Source organism: Thermobia domestica, chromosome 9, assembly GCF_964235325.1.
Source record: "Thermobia domestica chromosome 9, izTheDome1.hap1.1, whole genome shotgun sequence".
NCBI lineage: Eukaryota > Metazoa > Arthropoda > Insecta > Zygentoma > Lepismatidae > Thermobia > Thermobia domestica.
The window spans coordinates 73,572,050-73,596,448 of NC_137462.1; the positions used below are offsets into that span (position 1 = coordinate 73,572,050).

Genomic DNA, 24,399 nt, shown 5'->3' on the forward strand with positions numbered 1-24,399 from the left:
GACGTAGGATACCACTAAGGAAAAACTTTGGGAAATTCGACGAGGAAGGGGGGAAATGGGGTGGAAAATATTGATGATTCTTGACGTTAGATACTTCAAATTTGGTATTTGGGTTTCTCTGTGAAAATAATTTGATACTTGTTTAAGTGTTGTTTGATATTTAAATTAGAAGGGGCAGGGAAGATGTAGAAAGTAAAAGAAGGGGTGGTAATTGCAATTATTGCAATTAGTATAATAATATGCCTATATCTCGGAAACTTAAAGGATTAGAAACATGGAATTTGGTATTTGGACTTCCTACTTAAAATAATTAGATACGTGTTTCAACGTTTTTTTATATATGTGGCCCAGAAGGGAAGAAAAAGGGCAAGAAGAAAATTAAGTATGGATTACAATTATTGTATTAATATGTTCAATCTTTTAAGGTTAGAGACTTGAAATTTGGTATTTGCATTTCTCATTGAAAATAATTTGACATATGCTTCAGTTTTTTTTGACGTTTTAGTAAAAAGGAAAAGAAAAGAGATGGAAAGGAAAGAGGGTGGGGATTGTAATTTTTATAATAACATGTCGATATCTGGGAACCTCTGAAGGTTAGGAGCATAGAATTTGGTATTTGGACTTTACATTTGAAATAATTAGGTATGTACTTAAGCGTTTTTTATGTATGTCTTAGAGGGAAAGAAAAGGGGCGGGGAGAAAAGACTTTTATATCTCGGAATGTTAGAGAAATGAAACTTCTTATTTGAACAAAAATTCGTTATGAAATGAAATCCTTGAGTTCTATGTCCTACGCTTATGCCGGTTAGGCTAAAGGAGACGGTGATTATGAGGAATAAATGAAATGAAGAAAGTGGGAGGAAACGGAAAACCCCGAGAAAACCCACGAGCACGGTTTTTGTCCACCACAAAGTCCACACGGCGCGAGCTGGGATCGAACCAGGGACCCCAAGCACCGGAGGTGAACGCTCTACCACTGAGCCACCACCCTCCGACTTCTCGCCCTCCCCCTGCATCCGCCTGTGTGTTTGCATGAATGATATAGCTCCTTATACAACCTATGCAGAGTTAATAGTAGTGGATTACTAATTACAAAGATACATGTTACTGCTCGAGGCTCCATATGGTATTTTGTATACACATACAGTACATTAATACATTGATTTTGATACATTAATTGCCATTTAGAACTTCACCTCTACTACAATTCTTAATTCTAACTGGAGTGGTACGGTCACAGAGAAACGTATTTTTAAAGAAAGAAAAAAAAGCTCATCAAGAGCAAGAAAAGGTAGTTGCTCCTTAATTTGATTTGATCTATATTTTATGGGCTGTTCTATTAGCAATGGCCTAGCCCATCACGACTAGGAAATGGCCTCATTCAGTGACCACAATAACTCAGAAAGAATTAGAAAAGTAAGCAGCCTGAGTCTAATGAAGAAGCTTGGGCTTGAGACTAAGGTTTCATCCCAGCATTTGACTAGTGTTACAGAAAACAAAGGACAAATTTCCATGAGGACGACCGCTTTAAAAAAGATTTACTACCTTTTCGGTCAAGTATTTCCACTAGAATCGAATCTGACAGTGAGATTGCTCTCACCTAACTCGACAGTTTTACTCAATCAAATTTGGAGTAATTGTGACATATTAAGGCACGAAAACCAAATATCAACAGAATGAAGGGAACGCAAGGCTGTCACACGATCAGATACCAAAAGTGTCTTAAAATCTTATTTTAAGCATAGGAATGAAAATCACTTTGTCAATAATTTCGAAAATTTTGCTGATTCGGAACACCCGAATTTTCTGACACGGAGTTTCGAATCCGAATCCAAGATCCGGTTTTTCAGGTCCGGATCCAAGATCCAAAATTTCGGATCCGGATTTTCGGATCCGGAACCAAGATTCGGTTTCCCGAATCCGGATCCAAGATCCGAAATTTCGGATCCGGATCCAAGATCCTGATTTTCGAATCCGGATCTAAGATCCGTTTTTTCGGATCCGGATCCAAGATCCGAAATTTCGGATCCGGATCCAAGATCCTGATTTTCGGATCCGGATCCAAGATTCGGATTTTCGGATCCGGATCCAAGATCCGAAATCTCGGATCCGGATCTGGCCATCCCTAATGGATACGCATTCAAGATCGAATTTCACAGGAAACTAGTTGCTTTCGTATAGTTAGTTTATAACTTTGTAAAGAAGAAAAGGAATTAATTCCCATTTCTTTATGTTCGAAAAGCAATGGGAATACAACACTCGGGTACATCAGCTTATTGATTTTAGATAGGCCTACGAATTGGGAAATATTGTACAATATTCTTACCGAACTCGGCATATACCAAAATAGCTAATTAGATTAGTAAAGATATGTTTAAATAAAACTCAAAGAAAAGTCCGGGTAGGAAAATATTTTGCCATGATCTTTCACATACAGAAGGGACTAAAACAATGAGATGCACTGAGAGAGGGAGGAAATAATGAGAGAGGGACTAAAACAATTATTATTCAAATTTGTTCTGGAATATGCTATAAGGAAAATTAAATATAGCAACAAGGCCTTAGAGCTTAATGGCATTCAGCAGGTTATGGCTTATGCTGATCATGTCAAACTGATAGGAGATGATGTGAGGACAATTGAAAGACATGCAGAGGTTTTATTAAATGCCTGCAGGGATATGGACTTAGAAGTAAATACAGAATAAAACTAAATACATGAAAATGCACCGTGATCACAATACTCAAGTAATGGATACGTTAAAATATCAAACAAAACTTTCGACATAGTAGACCTTTTCAAATATCTAGGATCCACATTATCAGACCAGAATCATATCCGTGAAGAAGTTAAATGTCGATTGAAAGCATTGAATTCAGTCCAAACTCTTTTGTCTTCGTGAATACTCTAAAAAGAAAAACAAGTTGAAGCTTAAAATATATAAAACAGTTATTATGCCTCTTGGACTGTATGGTTGCAAAACTTGCTCAATTACTGTGAGGAAAGAACGCAGACTGAAAGTATTCGAAAATAAAATCCTGTGGCGAATATTCGGACCAAGAGGGATGAAAATGGTGAATGGCGGAAACTTCATAACGATTAACATAATTTATACCATTTACCTAACATTGTTAGAGTCATTAAGGCTAGGAAGTTCAGGTGGGCAGGTCATGTAGCGAGAATGGAAGAAAGTAGAACCACTTTAAAGATATTAATTGGAAAGCAAATCAGGAAAAGACCATTAGGAAGACCTAGGCGTATGTGGAAGGACAAAATTAAGATGGATCTCACAGAAATAGGAGTACAAAGGACAATTGGCTAAAGACAGAACTCAATGAAGAGCTTTTTTGAATACGGCTTGGAATCTCCGGGTTCCATAGGCCACAGAATTCGTCAAGTCAGTTAGTTATGAAGAAGAAAATGGGGCGTTACTGGAATAATCCTTACGTAAACTTCACCTGCCTGAAAGACCTTCACATCTATATTTATAGAATTGAAATAGCAGTGAACCAAAATGTTTCATATTTTTTCACATAAACGTAAATTCATTGGATGAACTGTTGTTGGTAAACTACACTGGAAGATAACTTTACTTGAAAGGTTTCATAGTGCTGTTGCAATTGATGGATCTGAAGTCCGAGTGCTTTGTTTTTTTCTATTATTTTTTATGCTATTGTTTAAAAATAAACGCCCTCCATCGTAAGCAGGCACAAATTTTAAAGTACTACACTTCATATTTTCGTGGCTATATGATTACTGTACAAACCTTTGGTGTGGGAGAGCAGGATTTGATTCCTGGCAGAAAATCAAGTCCTCATAATTCTACGTAAACTATAGAACCGCGTCTCACATAGCTTCAGTGCTTAATACGGGTAAACTCCAGACCAATCAATTAACCAATCATAAACAATGGAAAATATGACATTGAAGAGTGATTAAAACAAGCTTACATGTCTGGAGTTTAATGTAATTTTTACTGTCAAAACTTTGTGTGATGTGTCCTACGTAGGATCCAAATCACATGAGCTCATGGCGGAAATCAACCCCAGGCGTCCCGCACAAAAGACAAGTGCCCAGAAGAAGTAAAACGCTGTTTATAATTTAATCGTTTGGATTCAAAATTGAAATAGTTCACTTTCCTGTAACATTTACGAGTTAGGATAATAATTCATCAAAATTTCTTCAATTTCCGTGCTTAACATTTTCTGAAGCGTCTATGGATGGAATTCCAATACTCTGTCCCTTTGGGAGAACGTATTCGTAAATTTAACAAATATTGGATATTGGTTAAGTTTTAATATACTTTTCTTTAATTACATAAAGGATATTAGTCGTGCATGAAAAAGGAATGAGGCCGCGGTAGTTCAGTCGTAGAGCGTTCACCAATGCAACGTGGGGTTTCCGGTTCGATGCCAGCTTGCGCCAAGTGGCTTTATGGAGGACAAACACAATGTGTGTGGTTTTTCTTAGGGTTATCACGTCTCTTCCCACTTTCTTCAATCACTTCATTTATTCTTACCATCGTCATGCACTTTATCCTATCCGGCATAAGTATGGAACGTAAAATTCAAATATTTTATTTTCATTTTCTTTTTAGCAAGTCTTCTTCTTTACGACTTACCACACTAATATTCAATAACATTAATACAACTGTACGCAACTGATTCTTAATCGTAGTAACGAAATGCTGTTTTTTTTTCTGTCAATAACATTATTTTTTTATACAAATGGAAATGGTAATAACGTATATTTTAATGAAATTATATTACGTTTAAAAGTTCTGTCTTTTAAATTATAATCCAATCTATTAAGTTAGCATTCAATAAGTTATTGCAACTGTACGATACATGTGCGCCGACTACGTGGGTGCTCCGAGGCTCTAGCACCCACACAAATAATCTTATGGGCGAGCCGCAGCCACGAGATTTTTAATTTGATAGAAATAAAATAAAATAAACATTTCTCACTTGATTGCCATTACCAAAAAATAATAAGCAATTAAAACATTGAGATGGAAGTTAAAATTTCTAACCTCTAAAACATAATTGTTTGTTTCAAATGTGTTTGTGCAAAGGCAACCAAACAGCACACTTAAGGGCAGGACATGCCGAAGAAACCTTGCGATCGACGTCGAGGTTTAAGTCGCGGTCACACCCTCGATACTAGCACATAAACATGGATTCAAATGGGTAAGCGCATGCCGATGACGTACGCTACATGACGACCTAGAGGTCGACCGCGAGGGTGAATTAGTGGTCGCGATGATGAACAACTGAGTTTGTTTTGACATCGATGTTCAGCGGAAGCATTACTGTGGCTCGTATTTTCATTGGTTCTCCCTGAAGCGCTGCACGGAATAAAGTCTTCATTTGTTTAGAAGTTCGTCTGTAGCGGATTGAGTGTGTCTATGCTCAAGGTTTTGCTGCACTATTATATTTGATTAGGGCCAGTCCTACAATATCCTGATATTCTTTCTGATTACTATCAGTCAGAATTAGATATCAGGAAGTTGTTAGTTACTTTAACCCGTGGTTCGTTCTACAATATACTGTGCCTGATATACAGTATACTCTGTCAGATAGTTAACCCGAATCAAGGTTTTAACGGACCATTTGATTGGTTGGTTTTCTGTTGCTCATACAGAAAAGAATTGAAACGTCAAGTGCGTTTTCAGTATGCTTGTTTAAATTATCCTATTGAAAACATGGGAAACAGAAATGAGTACCGGTATTTTTTCTTATGCACGTTATTGTCCAGGGGTACACTATCGTAAAGACAAACACAGACTTAAGTAATAAACACTTTTTAGGCTACACTTACATATGCATTGGTATTATATACATAGAAATATTGCTGTTCGTCCTTACAACCTAAGAAGCATTACTAAAATATATAACGTTATATATTACACTCGTTATATATTACACTCCATTTTCGTTATATATTACACTCCATTTTATAATACTACACGCATGGGCGGCGATTAAGGGGGCAAAGGGGGGCAGTTGCCCCCCCCCCACTTTTTTGAAGTGACCCATTAATGTATATATCTAGTTTCATTTGGAAATGTAAAATTATTGTATGTATTACTGGTTCATAGGAAAAAATGATGCCATATAATATCTGCTGTTGTGTGAGTACGTATTGATTGTCTCCCCGTGGAATTAAGGAAGCTACAAGAACTGCATTGTGATTGCCACGGATAATGGCACAAAAATTAATGTATTGGAGCGCAATTCCAGTGTACTTTAGTTTCTTCTTACAAGGGCTCGATATGTTAGTCAGCCGCTTTGAAACTAATTGAGATAACATTTCACACACACACGCGCACACACAGAGAAACATCTCTTATAAATTTATTCTTTAAATGAACAAAAATTGACAATACCTAAAATGTCTTTTCTTCTTTCTAATACTAAGGATTAAAAACAGAGTCATAAGAAGCAACTTCTACCTTTTCCATTGTTTTGCAGTGTAAATACGAGTGAAGTGGTGTGTTTAGGGGTGTACGAGTGCATATACAATTAAATTCAGTGAATTTAACATAATTCTAGGTTTTAGGATTATTTTGTATAACTGCAGTATGGAGTGATTTTAAGTATTGTTGAGTTTTGATGTATCCCAAGAAAGTGAAACCTGCACCTAATAGCAACGAATATGTTTCGGAAGGGCCGCGGTGGCTCAGTAGTAGAGCGTTCATCTTCGGTGTGTGGGATCCTTATTTCGATCTCCGTTCAAGCCAAGTGAACTTTGTGATGGACAAACACCGCCTGCGTGAGTTTTCTCTTCCGTTTCCTCCCACTTTCTTCAAGCGACCATTTCATTTATTTCTTTTCATCACCGTCTCCTTTAGCCTGGCCGGTATAACTGTGGGACGTAAAACTGAAAGATTTCATTTTCATTTTAACATGTTTCGGGAAGCTGCAAAAGTACTTCTTTAAATGTCGTGTCATATGCTTGTAATATTTACTGTCTTTCAAAGAGTAATAACATACATTTAATAGCATGTGTTTAATTAAAATTATAAACTGTTCATTAATCCCAAGTTCAATATAACTTTTGCAAAACAAACCTCGTTATTCATTACTATGATTAATATTATCCTTTCTATTTATTTGTTTTGCAAATTTGTTACTAAATAATCCGATCACACAATTTTCCAGACATAATTTTAAGGTGTTCATAAGCAAGAAATCAAATCTCTTCTTACACCTTCGTTGTTTAAGAGTACACACGGAAAAGAAAATATTTGACAGTTAACAAATTTTCTTTTGCCAATAACTCGGGAACAAATGAATTAATTTGGATCTTTTTGTTGTTATCCTTAGAATAGTTATAACTTGACAGCTTGCCAAAGTCAGTACTCTAATAGGTTAATTTATTGTGAGTTATTAGGAAAAGAAATTTAGTCACCTGAAGAATACTGTCTTTCGTGACTGTACAAAGACTAGTATCTACTTGCGTTGCTTTTGTCAATTTCCTTAATAAAATGTGAAGTACGATATACGGTATTTTAACTGAAAAAGATACTATCCTATTAGTTATGCAACCTTTCGTCAAAAAAGGTTAGCATCAACCAGGGAAACTATCATTGATATATAAATATTCAGATCATGTCTTGCCCCCCCACTTTTAACATCCAATCGCCGCCACTGACTACACGTAATAACATAATCTGAGCTTTTAATTAATTCATTTATTTGATATTCCACCTCTAAAAATATGTAAATTAGATTAATAATTTAGATATTATTTTATAGATCATTCAATTTCAATAATTAAATTCTATATTTTATATAGAATATATTTCTTCATCTTCTAACTATACAAATTACATGGCGCTTATGTGCGGGCACTTGTAGCCAACGGGTACTACTTATCGTTATAAATTGGCATATATTCGAGCTAAAATGGTCTTCTAGGCCTCGCTATATATCGAACAATCTCCTCATCGTCCTCGGACAACATCAACAATTCTTCGATTTCGTCCATGATTCACTACACGACAACTAACAAGTAGCTGATAGCTGTTAACAGGCAATTGAACTTCCTGTCAAAGTACCAACCAGGGTTGCCACACTCGACACTTGCGATGATGCCAAATACGGGTCTGAATTATGCTAGATTTTTGTAAATTATGCCAGATTTTCAAATTATCTTTCCTAACTAATTTTAAAGATCCGCCCCTACTTATCTTCATTATTTTAATGAAGTGTATTTATTAACTGTATTCATGTACAAAGCTAATATGACACTGTCAGGAATGATGGTAAATGGCACGTTATAGCGGAGGATGTTTGAATTTATATTTTATGAATTTTAAGAACATAACATTTTAAGAAATATATACACAACATGCCGCTTCCGACGCAGCCCTGAAGCATTTCTTTTAGTGTATTACTAGCTGTCCCCTGACGCTCAAATCCCTCCCCTCTCAAATTACAAATTGAAACGGACAGAAACATCCCAGATAACCACACATTCAGGTGTCAGTTGACAGTAATAAAACTATGGGTAAGTAAATATGTTTTGCAGAATCACGTTTGCTATTTTTGCGTTTGCTCTGAATTCAACAAAAAATTACAACCGCTGAAACTGACTGGTTTCACTGCTCCAATCATCACTTCAACTAAAAAGAATAATTCCCGACGGTCCTTGAAACATCTAAATTTTCGTTCTTCTTCTGTTTACCAGAGTGAAGAATGAAATTATGCTAGATTTGGCCAGGATTCTAAAGTCAAGATGCTAGATGCTAAATGCATGTTGATTATGCTAGATCTAGCACCAAGATGCTAGATATGGCTTCACTGGTACCAACCAGCCGAAAGGGTTTATCAACCACCTGATTGTTATCAGGACATTGTAGAACACTTATCGGAAAAATGTCAGGAGGATATTTATATCAGACAGATATCAGAAGATGGTAGGATTGGCCCTATGAAAGATATATTAATAGAACTAATAATGTTCCAGCAATATGGAATAAGAAATACAAACAACTTCATAATAGGCACGTTTTAAATACAGAATGGAAGAAAATAGCAACTGAAATGGGAATGTCAGATAAGTTATTTATTTGAGAATTATATTGTAGCTTATTATTATATAAGGCAGTGGCGGTCACAGGAAGGGGGTTTTCGGACTGAAGTATTGAATTAATTGTAGAATTTTTAAAGAAAAAAAGAAGCTACTGTTAATCACATCTATGCTTAAAAACTCCACGCCGCCCCCATTTCGAGTATTAACCCTTTCCGGATCCTGGCTTTTTGGGCTATTTTTTTAGACTTTGAGTCAAGCAGCTACTGTATCCTCACTATTTATCCTAGGATCATGGTTCATACCTCATTCTCTTCAGAATAGAGCTGGCTTTCGAATGGTACCACTTGCATGCTCATACCATATACCAGAAACGGGGAAAAATGTCAAAGTGAAAATTTCGGAGGGAAAAATTGTTTCTTGAACTTTGGCCCCCCCTGGACCCCCCTGTGTGATCGTAGCCATCAAAAAAATCTGATAAATAGTACTTGGTATACTGAATGTGTGTGCCAAATTTCAAGTTTCTATCTTGAATAGTAAGGGCGGGAGAATTTTTATCAAAAATTCCCACAATGCCCCTAAGTACCATAAAACACTATGATCTCAGGGAAAAATTCCTGAGACATCCCTAATTACCCTAGGACTATAATCCGCCAATCATTCTCTTCAGAATAGAACTGTCTTTCAGGCGGTACCATTCATATGTCTCCATCATGTATCTAAGGCGGGAAATTCCTGAAAAAAGGGATTTTTGGGGGCAAATTTTCCCTTTTTTCAACTTTTGCCCCTCTGGACCCCCCTGTTTTTACGCAGAAATCGGAAAAAAACTTCTGGTAAATACTACTCGGTGGACTGAATGTTTGTGCAAAATTTCAATCTTCTATGTGAAAAAATAGGCCCGCGAGAAAAAAATCCCTACCATGCCCCACTTTTACCCTATACAGAAGTACGAGGGTCGTTCAGAAAGTAAAGAACGTTTAAGCATTATTAAATAAAGACAAAAGATATCAACACAAAACTTCATTTACAAAGCCACAGGACTCTACTTTGCTTTTCTATATAATCGCCATAGTTGTAGAGATACTTGTTATAATGTGGGACCAGTTTTTTAATGCCGATATTATACTCATCTGCCGCCAAAGATTTCAACCAGGCTGTCAGTGCTTGCTTGAGTTCTTCATCGTTTGCGAACTGTTTTCTACCCAAAATTGTCGGGAATAAGTGAGAATCACTTGGTACCAAGTCAGGACTATAAGAAGGATGACAAAAGATTTTCCCTTCAGTTCTTCCGTAACAAGCGATGGCCTCCCACTCCAATTTTCATCATGCACGCTGATTCTTTCTTGATTAAACATAATGCACCATTTCCTCAGTGATGACTCGTTCATTGCACTATCGCCATAAACATTCTTTATTTGCCTATAAATTTCAACAGGCTTAACTTTTTTGCGCCTTCAGAAAACGAATGACACTCCGTACTTCACATTTGGCGGGATTTTCGATTGGCGCCGCCATTTTGAATCGCTGTAAAAACAAGTAGCGTGACCGCACAGCATTGAGACTCGGCTCACACTGAGATAAAGGAAGGAGCTACTGCCACGCATGCGATCGCAGTGGTAGGGGGTCGGAGCCGCGCCCAATACGCAATCGTTCCTTACTTTCTGAACGACCCTCGTATATTTGGATAAAAATTCACTGAGACGGCCCTAATTACCCTAGAATAATAATTCGACCGTCGTTCTCTTCAGAATGGAACTGCCTTTCAGACGGTATGACTCACGTGGTCCTATCATGTATGTAAGGCGGGAAAATGACGAAAAACGGGATTTTTGGGGTAAAAATCCCTATTTTTACCCCTTCGCCCCTCTGGTTCCCCCCCTATTTTAGCACTGACATCGGAACAAAAAATCTGTTACATACTACTCCGTGGACTGAATGTTTGTGCAAAATTTCAATCTTCTACGTAGAAAAATAAGCCCGCCAAAAAATATTGAACATACACTTAGAAAATGAGAAAATAAATTTTTGACTTATGACGTCATCACCTCCTATGTCTGGACGCAAGACGGTCTGAAACCATACGTAATGTCTTCTGCAAGACCTCTGAACTTGAAAAAAAAAAAAGAACCCGGACGAAAAAGCTCAAATAGAAGAGAAATAACGCAATGTACCATGAAAAGTGCATATGGTACAAATTGTACCATAGGATCCCGAAGGGATTAAACGTATATAGTGCCTTATATAATAATAACCTACAGTATAATTCTCAAATAAATAACTTATCTGACATTCCCATTTCAGTTGCTAAGAAGCTATTGTAAATAATATCTATGCTTAAAAACTCCACGCCCTCCCCCAATTCCGAGATGAATAAAAAGGGTTTCTTCTAAATTCGTTATTGACGTAAGGCAAAGAAATACCTGTAAAGACGGGCACGTATCCATTGGGAGGAAATGTCGAATAATGGAATTGCAGTGCTGAAATTTCATTTGCTGCAGTTAATACCACCTCCACCCCAAAATCTGAAGACATACCTGATTTATTTATTTATTAAATTTTACTGGGAAACGACTTCTCGCCTGAGTGCTGAAAGAGGACATTTTCTTCACAGAAAATTGAATAAAATGTAAAAGTCTTTGATTTAGAATATTGATAGAGATGAACAAGAGGTGAGACTCAAATATTTTTGCGAAACAAGAGACGAGACTTTGGTATTTCTCATATCCCGTCTCGCGTCCATCTCTATTTATAAACTGTTTGGTGTTTTCAATTTCAAAATGTGGTTTTGCAGTGATTTTTGTGCACTGACGGAATAATTTCACATGCGTCACAGCAATATTTTCCCTTAAACTGAGAACTTAACAGCGAGGGTGCGACCTCCTCGCTATGTGCGCCCTTCATCATCGCGACCTAAACATCGAGGTAGCGACCGCGACTTAAATCTCGATTTCGATCGCAAGGTATATTCGGCATGCATTTACTGTAAGTCAGTTATTTTGTAGTTTATGTTCACAACAAAACCCTTATACAGTTCTTTCTGCAATACCATTAAAATTATTTGTTTTTATGAAGATTTTTTCACTTTAATATGTATGAATGTGGTGTTTTCTTTTAGTAACGTGGTGATAATATCATTGCCTCTTGCGATAATTGTGCATCATATAAGTTATTTTAAAGTATACACTTAATGGTACGATTACATATGTTGAGGATATTCATTACAGTAACTTATCCTTAACCTTGGACCCGGGTTTGAACCCGTTTCTCTTGCGTTTAAATCAGACGTGTTAAGGCAGCCCCAACTTGTCCTTATAGTACCGATATGTTTTATTTTATCACACCACAGCCCTTTATGACAGTGTTCAGAAAATCTTTTAACTAAAAGGAAATCAATGAAAAAATATCGAGACTCCCCTGAAAACGCATAACAAGTCCTGCCATTGATATGCACCCACATAAGTTTTGGAAAGTCGGCACCGTTGGTACGATAACCTCAACAACGAAATGCTTTCTTCGCCTGCTAATAACGTTATTTTTAATAAGTACCGTAAATGTGAGAGTAACGTTTGAAATTATACCTATGACAATAACGTTACTAAATTGGTTTCGTTATTTGTTACGATATACGAACGGTAACAAATAACGAATATATTTACTGCAATTAAATGCAATGATATTAAGTTAAACAGTTATGTCTTTAACGTTATCATTTTAATGAAACCTATTACGTTACCATACATTAATTTGATTGCAGCAGTAACCCAACCTTAATAACGAAATGCTCTCTCCTCCTGCCAATAACGTTATTTTTAATAAGTACCGTAATTGTGAGAGTAACATTTGAAATAATACTCGTGGCAATAACGTTACTGAATTGGTTTCGTTATTTGTTAGGATATAGGAACGGTAACAAATAACGAATACATTTACTGCAATTAAATGCAATGATATTAAGTTAAACAGTTATGTCTTTAACGTTATCATTTTTATGAGACCTATTACGGTACCATATATAAACTTTATTACAGTACTAACCCAATCTTAATAACGAAATGCTCTCTTCGCCTGGCAATAACGTTATTTTTAATAAGTACCGTAATTGTGTCGGTAACAGCTAAAACGGTATTTAACGCAGTAACGTTATTCATTTAGTCTTAGTTTTTGTTATCATATAGGTATGGTAACAAATAACGAATTAAAAATAACGCACATTATGTTAAGTTAGCAAGCCCTGGATAGAACTAGATTGCTTTCATGTGAAAAGAAGGATGCAAATGAAGTTTAGGATCAAGTTTCATTCTACATCAACTATTTCTCTGCTAAACAAGCATACTTTAATGTATGTCGAGTTACGAAGCTTTGGAAGGGGTTTGGACCCGGTGAACCCCCTCTGGGTGCGCTCCCTGATTTATGCATAAGGACAAGAAAAACAGCCTTTAAAAAAAAAGTATGTGTGAGAGAGCTAGTTCAGTTTATTACCATGAACTTTGTTTTGTTCGCAATATGTGGAGACCAATTTATTTACACTCCGTTAGAAAAATGGCCACGTTCTCCTATCCCATATCGTCTCTAATCAAAAAAATACATTGTTTGTGAATAGAAAAAAAGGTATTCCGTTGAATAGTAAGTTATTCCTCTGTTGCTTTCTTCAATTTTCCTAATGGCGCATTCTAAAGCGAAGTTAAAAAGTGATGTGTATATACGATATTCCCTTTGCTTCAAGTCCCGAAAGAATTAGACAGCTTCACTCTTATTCATATATTCTCAGTTCTTTGTTTGACTAAGACATCCCTTCAATAACTTTACCTTGAGAATTCTGAATTCTTCCAAGATATTACATACTAGAGCGTATCTCTTTTAACGAATGATAGATAGGCCATCTTAAAGTCTGCGAATAGTTGTTGAACAGAACCACCATATTCGTACATTGTCACTATTATTTTTTAACGTGCAGTATGTGGTATAATACTGACCTATTGTGTCTCATAATTTCTGATCGCTTCATCTATATACGGGGTTAACCGTACTAAAGGACACTGGCCAAGATTTTGTAAAAAAAATATTAACAACAATATTGCTCAATATCTATTGCAGTCTATTTTCAGCCTTCCTAAATTTAGTCATGTTTTGTTAGTTTAATGTCCTACAATTATGCACTGAGGCTAAGAAATAAGATGAAGATTATCATGAATGGCATGGGCGAATGAAAAAAGTAGAAGAAACAGGGGTACGCCAAGAAAACCCACAAAACATACGTCTTTGTCCACTACAAAACTCACTTGGTGCAAGCGGGGATCGAACCAAGGACACCACGCAACAGAGGTGAGTGCTCTACCACTGGGCCTTCCTGGTCCCTTTTAGCATTATTATTGATTATTTCCATTCCTAGAGCGGTGCGGTGGCTCAGTGGTACGCATTAACCTCTTTTGCGTAGCGTCCTTGATTCGATCCCTGCTTACGCCAAGTGGACTTTGTGGGGGACAAACACTGTGTGCTTGGATTTTCGACATATGAACGACCATGAATAGGACAGAAGAGATAAAAAAATAAAATTTAAGTTATTTTTTTTTAAATTCTGCTTAACCGCATGACTTTGAGAAGCCATGCATACACTCTTATCAATCAATGAAAGCTTATCAAACAGTTCTGAATCTTCATTCACTCTTTTAACATATTTACTTCATGATCAAATGGGCCGCGGCTCAGTGGTAGAGGGTTCGCCCCTGGTGCGTGGGGTCCCTGGTTCGATCCCAGCTTGCGCCAAGTGGACTTTGTGGTGGAGAAACACCGTGTGTTTAGGTTTTCTCGGGGTTCTCTCGTTTCCTCCCACTTTCTTCATTCCACCATTTCATTCATTTCTCAACATCACCGTCTCCCTTAACCTCAGTGCATAAGCGTGGGACGCAGAGCTAAAATTTTTCACGTATATTTCATGCCCAAATATAATCTTATCTGTACAGTTCCAAAAATGCAAACTTCAAAGAAGAAATGGGTGGCAGTGCTTTACTGAACAACAGTATATGCCTCTTATTGAAAATCTTCTTTATTTTGTATTACTGCGTGCAAAAATTGTAAAAGTATTTGACAATCTTGGGTGACAATACTTTACTGAAAAAGAGTGTGTCATTTATTGAAAATCTTATTTATTTTGTGTTACTGCATGCAGAAGGTGTAAAAGTATTTAACAATCCTGAGAACTTTATTATTATATCTAATTCAATATTTATGTACTTATAGATGTGGCAAACGTGACGAGAAATCCCATTGGAAACACTAAGAACCATTTCTACTGGTAAAATTTGCATTCTTCAAAGCGAGTGAGTATATTTATTATTAATATTATTATTATTTCGGCCGTGAATGATCCAGCATGTTGTAACTTAAAAATAAAATACAGTATTTTCGTTTTATTTTATGTTTGTAGACATTCAAATTGTGCTGTACAAAAGTATCGGAAGTCTTATAGAATGGATATGTCCGTCCGTCCGACTGTCTGTTTATTGACAGCGTATTATATCAAAAACGGTAAGAAATATCTAGAAACTGTACTCTGAAAATCGATTCAGTGTTCCAGGAATAGGTTCCGTTTCCTTCACAAACCCTTTAATAAAACCGGGAGTGGTAGAAATCAACCATTTCCGGCTACAATGTTGATCGCCAGAGAACAAAAATAGTACATGAAATGAAACGAAATATTTCAGTTTAACGTCCCACGATTATGCCCTTTAGGCCAAGGGAAGCGTTGATTGAGGCAAGTGAGTGATGATGGAAGATTATTGCTGGAATGAGCAAGTGGGAGGAAACGGGAGTACTCCGGGAAGACCCATGGACACGATGTTAACCACCCCAAACTTATTTGGCAAAGAATTGAACCAGGTACCTCACGCGCCAGAAGTAAGCGCTCTACCACTGAGCCCTCCAGAACAGAAACAATAATAGATAGATAAAAACTGTTTTTGGAATAGATTCAAAATCTAAAGAATAGGTTCCATTTTCTTCGTTAACCCACTTTTCAAACCGAAAGTGATAGAATTCAACCATGTCCGGTTACAAAATTGATCGCCATAGAACAAAAACGGTACCGGTAACAAATACCGAGAAATCATTTTTAGTTATCGATTCAGTGTCTGAAGGGAGGATTCCATCTTTTCCTGTATCTCTCTACTAAGACCAGAACCAATAGAAATTTACCTTTTAACAGGCTTCACATTTCTCTATCCCTCTATTGTAGCCCGAAGTTAAAGATATTTCAATATTGAATTCGGACAGTTTAAAATTCTATCGTAGTTTCACAACTATGAATCGAAACTAACTTCTCATTTATTTGTAGGGGAAAGTCGGACAAAACCGGGACCCAAAATGTTTTTGCTTGTTCCTCAGCATCTATATGAATAGTGTATAGCTTGAATTAGTTTTCAAATACTAAATAGATTTGTTATTGACACAAAAATGTTTATTTCAGTGGAAAAAGCTTGTAAATTTCGAGAGCAAAAGCATTTTTTAAAGGGTATGCAAAAACCCGGTTTTGTCCGACCAGGTCGGACAAAACCGGGTACATATAAAATAATTATTAAAAAACTTTCCTTTTACAAGAAAAATATGTAAGTACTCCAAGAACTAGTACAGTAAGAATATATACAACTGAAAAAATATGCTAGCTTAAAAAGTACGGAAAAATAGAGGGCTAAAATATATTAGACCAATAACATAGAAAAAATAACTTTAGGTCACGATTTTGTTAAATCTAAGAACAAAAATCACAAATAAAATTTTCATCATATTCGTTTACACTGCTATAAGCTTCGTTTGCCCATCCTTTACAGTTAAGGCACTTTATCTAACCTTCTCAGATTTACACTGTATTACCCGGTTTTGTCCGACTGTTGATGTCCTGGTTTTATCCTAGTACGCCATTATTCAGATCTACAGGCCTAGCACCTCTCAAAGAGCACAAAAGTCCTGTTTCTAGACATAAAATAACAGCAGGAAGAGTTATTATTATATATGGTATATTTACATGAGTCAATCTTCTAGTGGTTAGGAACAGCAGTATATTATCGATGGGGAAAAAAATCAAAACTTTTCTACACAAATTCTTCAACACATCGCGAACGACAAAGGAGCCACTTATTCAGCTTTCTCTTAAACTAAGAATGACATGGCGGCTGTTTGCAACTAATTTCATGCGTCGACCGACAGATAGTGGCACTAATGTAGCCAGAAAACCCCAGGTCGCGGTTTTATCCTACTTTTCCCTACTGGTTTTACTGTTTCTGTTTCAGCTGCAATAAATAGGAAAATCGTCCGTAGTGCAAATATTTAACCTACTTGTTGAATCCTAGGCTGACTAGATAATCTATACACAATTTTTGAAAGGATGAAAACAGTTCCTGCTTATTTCTTTAAAGAAAGAAATCTGTAAGTATGATAGACTTGCTTTTTTTTTTTTTTTGTACGAGGTGACACCAATATTTGAAATACGCATTTTACTAACTAAGATGCAAGAATCTGAAACACAGTCTTTGTTTCATAACTTATCTCGTACAGTGGTCTTTAGAAGAGCATGAGTTCGTGTCCGAGGTGAATCCATAAATTTGTCTGATTCCATAAAGTTTAAGCGGTTTTTTTTTTCTTTTTTTTTAAAAAGGAGGAATTCCTTTTTAACGTTTTCTATTAGTTTATTTTTTATGCGAAGCACAAACATATACAATCTCCCACTTCATGCATAGTGGAAGTAATTTCAAATTCCTGAATAACATCAGAACTAATGCTTAAAATGACCTTAATATTACATATACCAAGCAAAATGACATACCGTATTTGTTTTCTGCATCACACAGACATCAACAACTAAAGCGTCAACATGGATCTATCACTTCCAGGGACGTACATTAAATTTCGTTAAGGTATCCAACGGAAATAGCATATCCAAATTTTCTACATTGTGTGAAGTAACTGTATATTGGCTATGAAGTGACGATGAGATAATTGTATGAACTCTAATTTAATTCACTAAATTCGATTATTTTATTAAATTACATTATTAACGAAAGAATCATGAACTCTTGAAAACTAATTGGAAGAAACCTTTGATCAGGATTGTACATTCTCAGACACCTGTTGTAAACACATTTTTGTTAATAAACTCGACTAGCTTCCTCATTACCTTTCTGCATACCTTTCAAGCATAGCCTGATACTTCCCGATTCTTTGGACGCTTAACTCATCATTCTTCAGCCAAACAAAACCACGAGGAACACAACAACAAGGGGTATTCGACACACGATTAGGATAGGTGCAGGATCGACGAGAGAAGCGGATCGCACCGTTAGAGAATAACCAGCTCCATAGTCAAGAGTACCATTCGGTTGGTTTATCACCACAGACTCATCAAGCTTCATCAGACTAGTAGAATGAAGGTGTAGGAGAACATCATCGTAAAGACGCATTATCGAGCTCCTTGCAGATCAATAGGATAGAGATGCAAATGTTGACTGTCTCCAGCTTATCCAGGCTCCTCCAGGGAAAACATTCATCGTTCCAGATGACTAGGGCGACGCTAGCCTCGTTGGATCTATCAGGCTAGTGCTCATTCCTATTTCTTAATTACAACCTTTCTCTTTCTCTTACCTTGCCCACAACTAGTCATTTTTCAAAATTAAAAAAAAAAAAATGAATTTTATTCAAATTCAATCACAATTTCACAGTTAAGTACCGTGTTGTGCATCAGTCTCATCCCCAATTGTTACATTATTCTATGAGTATTTTAGAGATTATGCTGAGCTACAACTAATGGCACAACATCGGCACAATTGTATTTTGAAGGTAATTATTAATTAGGCTTATTATTTGTGTATTTCGAAGATCTTGATAGCGAATATCAACTTTTACTCACTGAAGGTCGGAAGTCTGCCATGATGTCAATCAAACTGGCTCTGAGTCAAGATGTTCAGGAAATTAAAGCAAAAGTCACTACATTTTAAAAAATGATTTGTTTAAAAAATTGCTTTCTGCTCTTTGAGTATCACTAGCTGATCTACCAGCTTAACTACTGCTGATTTTACAGAGTTTTGAGAATTTTAGGTTTGTTTGTTTACGGAAGTTTAGTCTTCATTTTCTGCACTGACTATATGAGATATGAACCTATAGTTTGATCCAAACAACCGTAACGCACTTAAATGTTAAGCGTTTTCCTTCGAGAATCAAACCCGAGACCCTGTGCACTAAAGGAGCACATTTTAGACCAGCAGTGAGGGGTGTAAATTGTGATTTTAGCCGCCTGCTGTGTAGGACAGGAAATGAACTGCCCTAAACATTGAAAAAGATAAAGTGGAGGAAAAGATTATCTGAATTTTAATAATTAAAGTTAGTTAATATGTAACAATGTAAATGAATATGCAAATGTCGGTAGTGCTTGAATAACAAATATTATTAAATTAAAGACAAATGAGAACATTTAAAATTTTGTTCTAGGGCTACTTTGAATTTAAGAATAATAAATCTCATTATCCAGTACAAAATGAAGAACTATTCCTAGGATCTTTCATGTAGTTTTAACTTCAGTGAAACAAAGACCAATAATGTCACACATAATTATCATACGCTAACAAACAGAAGCTATAATTCGCTGATTATCTGCTCCTCTGGCGATGCTGCAAAGAAAAGAACATAGAACAAATAATCCAACACATACTTGTGATGTCTCCCAAGGTACGGGTAGAAGAGAATTTCCATACGTTTTCAGATAACAAACTTTAGTTACAAAAAAAAAAAAAAAAAAAAGTCACGAACACCAATGAACACTGAATGATTTGATAATATGTACTCGAATAGTATTGATTAGATTGGTTATCAGTTCGTGCACTCGCATTATTGTTCCTTCCAATTCGGCGCTGATCCCGTTCTTCCGTTTACGGGACTGTCTTGTTACTCCTTCACCGATGGTATCGCCTCTTCCGTTCCGGCAATACTTGCCGGAGCTCTTCTTATGTCCATGTGGATGATCCCAAACCATCTTAGTATGTCAACCCTACTATGTATGAGTCCTTCTCGTAAAGAATGTCTAGGTGTACTTCGAGAAATTTGAAGCGTGTCTCGATTTCACTGTATTTACAACTAACTGCATGATGTATAAGTATTTCAGTCGCACAGTCTGTAGATCATGTCTACCCACGATCTGATTAATTTTTAGCATGAAATTAACCTCATAGACGCAAAGCTAACACTGTTTATACACATACTAGACGACACGGTGCATTGTTTACAACAGAAGTCTTTTACGTAGCATATTCCTGACAGTTTAGGTAAATATTATGGACCTTCACTAGCTTCAGGGAAGTATGTTGATATATATAATTTGTATAGAACTATATAGCCAGTTTCAGCATTTTTCAACTATCAGTTGAGAAAAAAATCACTGGACTAACTATTACGAGTGTGTTCCACTATAAGATTTTAATGACTTCAAAACAAAACAAGTTCATCTCCAATCTGGAGAATTACTTTGACTATCTATTATGAGATACTATCTACTCTCTTGCGAAGAGAGACAACTTTCACGAACGGAACTGAAGACGAAATTTTAGCCATACGATCAACGAACTAACCAGAACTAACTCTCCTCCGCGCTTTTCGTATATTTAAAAACTAAAGCGTTTTTCACAGTCCTTTGCACCCTTCAAAAACAAACCGCGTAACTTGATGTTGTATCACTGCGCGCACGACTATTTGCTGATTGGTGAAGAGGAAATTGTTTCGTCTGTTTCCCGCAATATTTCTGCTGCAGCACGTGGATGTATTTCTGCTGCTGCGATGTGCATTACTCGTCTCACTCTCACACCATTGCCGTGATATAGGGCAAAATACCCAATACTATATAATCCCCCCCCTTTAAGAGCAACTGAACATCGTTATTTTTCTCCAAACTGTAATTATAGATGAAATTACAATGAGTTATGTCAAATTATCAACTGAACGATAAAGAGATGGTGCTGGTATGTAACAGCAAGCATATTTATCATTATGAGAGATTATTTCTTTTTCATCTATTACCTAAATCATTACGCATATCCATGAAAAACAGATGGTACTTTCTCCCCTTAAGTTCAATTTATTGATGTGCTTTCTTACATTGTATAGCATGCGAATGTACAAATACTAACTTCAGTACTACAAATAAATATTCTATGAGAACATGAAAATTAGCTATTATAGGTCTTAATTTCCTCCAAGTAGGGATGCATTCGAGTCGAGTCGAGTCGAGATTTAAGCCTGTCTCGACTCGTCTCGAGAAAATGTTGTCTCGACTCGTGTCTCGACTCGAAAATATGTTTCTGTCTCGACTCGTGTCTCGACTCGACAGTCTCTGTCTCGACTCGACTCGAATTCGAGTCGAGACGTCTCGAAATTCGAGTCGAGACAAAATATACGAGTTAAAATATACGCACACATCAGCCAGAATATTATGACTACCTACCTTATTGACAGTGTGTCCAACTTTGGCACGGATAACAATGGCGACGCGTCTTGGCATGGACGCAATGATCCTTGAAAGGTCACTGGAGAGAGTTGATTGGTACACATAGGCAAGGGCGCCGATTTTTCTGTAAATGTGGGGGGGGCATTCAGATGCAGAAGGCATACATATGAGGATTTTAAGACAAATTGTATTCAAATTATGCCAAATATTGTATATTCATAAATACAATGCGGGGGCTCACATGAGCTTTGGGGGTGCCCCCCAGAATCGGCGCCCTTGCACACAGGTCATCTAATGCCCGTAAATTCCGGGAAGAGGGGCGATGCGCTCTGAAGTCATGTTCAATCACATCCCATTTGTGTTCGATTAGGTTCAGATCAGGCGAGTTGGGCGGCCAGCACATCACTTGGAACTTGTCCCTGTGTTCCTCGAACCACTCCATCACAATCCTGGCCTTGTGATATGGTGCATTATCTTTTCGAAAAATGCCACTACCGTTGGGAAACATGGTCGTCGTCGTCTGCAAGCAGTGTGTGATACGCCTTGGCCGTCATGGTGCCTTGCTCGAGCTTCACTAGACGCATAGATGCTCACGTGAATGTTTTCCGGAGCATAATTAAGCCACCGCCAGCTTGTCTCCGTCCCGCAGTACAGGTGTCAAAGAACTGTTCTCTTGAAACACGACGAATTCGCACCCTCCCATCGTCATGATGAAGAAGGTATCGGGATTCATCAGACAATGCAACGCTCTGCCACTGTGCCAAGGTTTAATGACGATGGTCATGTGTTCATTTCAGTCGTAGTTGCCGATGTCGTGGTGTTAACATTCGCACATAGATGGGACATGGGCTTCGGAGGCCCATCGTTAGGGGTGTTCGGTGCACTGTGTGTTCAAACGCACTTGTACTTTGCCCAGTAATAAAGTATGATGTTAGTTCTGCCACAGTTCGCTGCCTGTCTTGTTTTACCAGTCTGCCCAGCCTATGACGTCCGACATCTGTAATGAGGTGGGGGCGCCTAACCCCTCGACGTTTGGACGTCGTTTTCCCTTGGTTTCGCGACTTGTTGAAGACACTCACCACAGCACTCCTCGAACATCCGACAAGTCCTGCAGTTTCCGAAATTCTCCTGCCGAGTATGCGGGTCATTACAACCTGCTCTCGATCAAACTCAGATCGCGCGCCTTCCCCATTCTACACACGGCCAGCAGTCTCACTGATACTACATGCACCGTACGCGTGACTGACTAGCAGGCATTCGTCGGCAGGTGACACAGATATCGCCTGGACGGAAATTATATCGATAGTAGGTTGGTAGTCATAATGTTCTGACTGATCAGTACATACTAAATAAATTTAAAATGTAGGAAATTTTCAACATTCTGATTAACTTGCAGGAAATTTCACAATGAAAAGAAGCAACTGACTTGGACAAGACAACGGTTAGTTGATGGGGCAATCTTTTTTTCTGGTCTTTGAGGTGTGAGCTTTGACCATGCCTTGTGAAATTTTGATGTTTGGTGCTCATCAGTCGCGCTTCCATTTTTTTTCTAATTGTTCCAGTTCATGATAATTAACAATACATTGCGCAGTTCGAATACATGTTCACGTTTTCATTCAATCCAACTCAAGCCGCTTCAGATACTATAGAGTTGTATTTGTTTACGAAGAATTAATTGCGTATTAGAAATACACCCCAACAAAACATTCTGCGTGCTCATCTGCTCAGTATTCAAGGTTTTAATTACAACCTGAATTCTTAAAATGCGAACGTAAGTTGCATTAAATATCTAAGCAGTTCCTAGTCTATGGATAATTCAAGCAATGCTAATTAAGGTCTTCCTAGCAAGCACTTCTGCTGTTCATAAACCTTACGCATTGGAGTAGGAAAAAAAAAATGAAATGAAAAGAAAGAAAGAAAGAAAGAAGTAAAATTGGTAATTTTGCAACCGTGACTCACTCGGGCTCATGCTCTCTATCCTCAATGAAGCTCGCGTTCGCTAATCTCAATGAGGATCACACTAGTCAAGTTTCTCACTAATTCGAGCTTGAGCTTGATATTTACTGTGAAATTCTCTTCAGCTCGATCTCGTAATGCCACACGTCCTTTCTTGTTTTTACATTTGTCTCACCATTTTCGATTTATACGGGTGGCCGTGGACTTTTCAATTAAGTTTTTGTTTTCATTTTGACCCGCCGCCATTTTGCACAGGGTTGTCGTAGAGAGTCGAGACTTGCTCCATTTTCCTTCATTTTACAACAGATTTCAAACGATGTGCTACTTAACCCCCCTTGCCATTTGAAACTTTTTAGTTGGATCCCGTCTGGCCCTGCGGGGAACCCTGAGGCAAACTTTTTACCCCAAAAAAGTGTGGCCTTGAAAATGATGGGATACATGTTCACCGAGTTTTCCATTTACCCAATCGTTTCCGAACAAATGACTCGGTTCAAACTATTCTAGCAGGTAATTTCCTAGCTATGGCTTTTTAAATATCTAGAAATTGGCCATGTTTTTGGCCAATATCACGGGAACGGTAAGCCACAGAGATATGATATTGGTGGTAATCAATCCCTAATCGAATGCTAAACATTTTTGTCCTGATATTAATTGGTGGCCACTGGTCAACTGACCATTGGCCAAACCACTGGCCAGTTGGACAGTGACTACCGGTTACTATTTGGTACCAAAATGTTTACCATCCTTTTAGATATTGATCAACACCAATATGATCTCTCTATGACTTACGGTTCCCGAGATATGGCTGCTTAAATTTCTGTAAATCGGTCATTTTTTGGCCACTATCTTGCGAACGGTTAGATTGACGCGAAAAATTTAATCATTTTGTCTAATAGTTTTTGATGCTCTATCTAATGCAGTGTACAAAATT

General features: G+C 37.3%; 1 protein-coding gene across 1 annotated transcript in view; it reads left to right on the forward strand.

The window, feature by feature from the left end:
* The window catches only part of LOC145694746 (uncharacterized), a 432,718-nt gene that overhangs the window by 253,932 nt on the left and 154,387 nt on the right, over window positions 1-24,399 (forward strand). The window contains exon 2 of the mRNA XM_081771356.1: window positions 15,272-15,351. The gene's annotated coding sequence lies outside the window, so the exon portion shown is untranslated. The remainder of the gene's footprint in view (window positions 1-15,271; window positions 15,352-24,399) is intronic.